The following is a 3,811-nucleotide window of genomic DNA, read 5'->3' as shown; positions in this document are numbered from 1 at the left end:
CCCGGCTCGGCCCCGCCGGCCCTTTGTTGTCCTCCCTCCTCCTCCCGCTCCGCTCCTTCTGCCGTCGGGCGCCGCCGCGCGCCGCAAACCCGCGCTGCCGCAAAAGGCGGCTGTCGTAACACCCCGCACCCGCCCCCTTTAACGCGGCGGCTTTAAATGGCCCCGGGGGCGTGAGGGGAAAACTCACGGGAACTTCGTGGGAACTGCCAGCGTTACAAACATGGCATCCGTGCGTATAAATATCTAAAGGGAGGTGTCAGAGGGTGGACCAGGCTCTGCTCGGGGGTGGACAAGAGGGAACGGGCAGGGGCTGATGCTCAGGAAGTTCCACCTGAACATGAGGAGGAACCTCTTCATTCGGAGCACTGGAACAGATTGCCCAGAGAGGGTGTGGAGTCTCCCTCCCTGGAGATATTCCAGAACCGTCTGGACACAATCCTGTGCCGTGTGCTCGGGGATGACCCTGCTGGAGCAGGGAGAGGGGACCGAGAGACCCGCTGTGGTCTCTTCCCACCTTACACAGCAGAGTAACACAGAATCTCAGAATCACAGACTGTGGAAGCTTGGAGGGGAGTGATGGAGGAATGCAGAGTCCCCAGGGAGAGAAAAACACAAATCCTTATTTCCTTGGTAACTAGTTATTCAAATAGATTCAAGCAGAATAACAGAGTATAAGGTTAAATAAAAACTTGGTGGTAGCTGATAGGATGGAATGTAACCTCACATTACATCAAATGATTATAATGCCAAAACACATACCCCTGGAGGAAATTTGTGTATGTAAATGAAAGTATAATGAACTGGACCAAGACTACCACATATGCCATAAGACTTCTGTTATATGTGTCGTGGTTTAAGCCCAGCTGGAAATTAAGCACCACTCTCAACCTCCCTCTCTCCACCCAACCCTGGTGGAATGGGGAGGAGAATCAAAGTAAAACTTGTAGGTTGAGATAAAAACAGTTTAAAAACCAAAACCAAAGCAAAATACAGTAATAATTTTAGATTATAATAATAATGATATTAAAAAGGGAAAGGCAAAAAAAAACCCCAAACAAGTGATGTGCAATACAATTGCTCACCACCTGCTGACCAACGCCAGACCCACCTCCCCAAACCCAGACTGGCCCCCTTCCAGGTAACTCCCCCCAGTTTGTATACTGGGTATGATGCTCTGTGGTGGGAATACCCCTTTGGCCGACTCATGTCACCTGCTGCTTCCCAGGTTTTTTTGTGCACCTCTTTCTTTTGTGCATGGCAGAACATGAGACATAAAAACCCCCAAGGAGTCCTTGACTAATGATAAACACAACTTAGCAAAAACCCAAACATCAGCGGGTTATCAACACCATTCTCATTCTGATTCCAAAACTTCTCTTGTGTTTCCACAGGCACAGCCCTGTTTCAGAATTCTCTTCCTTCAGAAGTCTGGGCCGAAGTCGTGCAGCCAATCCAGGCTGGGCTTGCTCCTTGGCATGAGGGCAGCTGAGCCCCTCAGGGAGAGCGGTGAGTGACAGAGCTTTTTGGTGGCTCAGTATGTTTTAAGTGACATCGTGGTAGCAGACTAAGCTGGCATTTTACCTTCACCTTTCCCTAACAGGTTGCAGGCAGCAGCAAGGTGAAGTCTTGGTGACAATGGTCACAGCTACAGCCAGTCTTGTCCCTGCTGGTGGGGTCACTGGGGGTGTAACTGCTGTGTGCCAAGGTTGTGAGTGGTGCTGTGCTCTGCTCTGCTTAACAAGCCAGTGCCATCAATGAGCATTTGACAGTTTCATCAACAAATTTGTCAGTTCAAGACATCAGAAGGTTTTTAAAGTAGTGAGAATCTGTTTCTTGCTTAAGCATGTGCAAATCCATATACAGACTGCAGAGAGTTATATAACATCTTTAAAGAGACAGAAATAGGTTTCATTGATGTTAAATACTTGCTCTTCAGTGACAGCAATATTTCCGTGTGATATTCTAATACATGTTTGTCACATCTTGTTATGGGTAATCCATTTGAAAAAAAAAAGTTCGGTAGTTTACAGTGACAATTGATGAGAAGTTCCTGTTCCATCAATAGGGTGGGTGGTTCTGTGGTGAGTTATTTAATTCTTGCAGCAAAGCAAGTATTTTTTCCCATAAGAAGGTTATTGCCAAAAGATAAGGTGTTGCAACCTTACCAGAACTTACAGTCTATACATTTTTGTCCACTTAGCTTTCATGGAAGAATCAGTAGGGCCTTTTCATCAAAACAACCAGCACATGAATCCTGGCACCACAAAGATCTGCCAGTTATTAATTATTAATCAGCAAACTAAAAATAAATGCATAAAATAATGTCTTCTCCTCTGCTAATTTTGAAATAGCCAAGTGTTCTCATTCTTCTGGCAAAGAAGGCAGTCAGAGTGGTTACAGTAACCTTTGTTTTAAAAAGATATTTATTGCTCATGTACAGCAGTGCCCCTGGTAGTGCCTGTGAGCCCCTGGCATTTGTTAGGGTGCTGTTACACTGTTTCAGAATTGGATGAGGGGCTCTCAGCGTCTTCTGAAATCTCAGAAGTTTTGCTGTGTTTTACAAGTACTTCAAGATGAGAAATATTAAAAATAGTCAGACATACCTTTGATATCATCTGTGAACTCACACTGTCCTCAAACATTTGCTTGAAGTGTTGAGGTAAAATGTTCTTTGTCCCAAACCTTTGAACAATGTATAATTTTTTTGATTACTGGGCACATACTACAATAGTATGTGGTTTATTTCCTGCAACTTATCCAATAATAAAAACATTCTTGAGTAATGACAGAACTGCAAGTACTATTAACCCAATTTCTTAAATACATAATTTAGTTTTCTCTTCATAGTTCTATAATAGTTTGTCTCCATTTAATTCTGCTGAACATCTGACCTGAAAATATAAGTTTTGCTCACCCTTTTCAGTTAAAGTTATCTTAGCTATGGACAGATTTCTTTTAGTGGAATATAGTGTGCATTCACTTAGTTACTGTGCCAGCCTTGTTCTACAAAGTCTTTGGAAGAGACATATTCCCAGTTTAGACAAATCTTTTCAGAGTCAGACTGTGCTCCAGGCCCGGTATTGCATCACGGCAGTAAATGAAACTGGGATTAGGGCTCCTGCACGTGGCTGTCTCTCATCCAGCAGTTTGGGAAGCTGCTGCCGGGTGTGAGGTGATACTGGGTGACACATGGCCGTGCCTGTGTGGGCTGGAGTAATATACGTGTGATAATTTGTGCTTTGGTTTTGACTCAGGAAACAAATGCCAGGCAGACTAATGAGCAAATGTTTGTGTACACGGTCGGTAGGAACACACCCGGGCACTTGAGAAAGCCTCTGCCTACCTTGGTCCCTCTCCTATCAATCCTGCATGTGAGGGCACGGCAGGGAATCCACGGGCTGCAGCGGACGGGCTGCGGCTCTGTCCCAATGTCTGCGGGAGCTCCGTTCCCCTGCGGATGCCTGCGGCTCATTTTCTGGATTGGTGACATCATGCTGAGATGTAGATGAGTGGAAGTGTCTAATATTTCATATACTGCTTTGTCCTTGCACCATGTGCTTCAGCGACACAGAAACTTGTCCTTGTGGTTGGGAAAAGGGGACTTTGGTCTAAGGATGTTGTGCTGGCATTAAAAATAGTTACAAGTGCTGTCTCACTGCTTGCTTTTCCAGCAGAGGCCTTTGGAATTAAAAATAATAATAATAAAAAAAATTGATGTAAAGCTTTTCCTCCTTTAGGACATTCCAAGGCAAATCATGTCTTTAAAATTATGCCATTGCTGGCATGTTTATACTGGTTTACAGTTAACACC

The 3,811-nt window shown here is 44.7% G+C and overlaps 1 long non-coding RNA gene across 2 annotated transcripts; it reads left to right on the top strand.

Moving 5' to 3' along the window:
• The first annotated feature begins 117 nt into the window (after positions 1 to 117).
• Positions 118 to 2,322, top strand: LOC113968071. Of its 2 annotated transcripts, none has more exons than XR_003534362.1 (3): positions 118 to 229; positions 1,392 to 1,506; positions 2,201 to 2,322. It is a non-coding gene; the product is annotated as an uncharacterized LOC113968071 (long non-coding RNA). The 2 variants fall into 2 exon arrangements; XR_003534363.1 differs by lacking the exon at positions 2,201 to 2,322 and adding an exon at positions 1,601 to 2,027.
• Positions 2,323 to 3,811: the final 1,489 nt, after the last annotated feature.

This window comes from Neopelma chrysocephalum, unplaced genomic scaffold (genome assembly GCF_003984885.1).
Source record: "Neopelma chrysocephalum unplaced genomic scaffold, ASM398488v2 Primary Assembly neopelma1_65c, whole genome shotgun sequence".
Classification (NCBI taxonomy): domain Eukaryota; kingdom Metazoa; phylum Chordata; class Aves; order Passeriformes; family Pipridae; genus Neopelma; species Neopelma chrysocephalum.
This window is presented reverse-complemented; position numbering and strand designations above follow the sequence as displayed.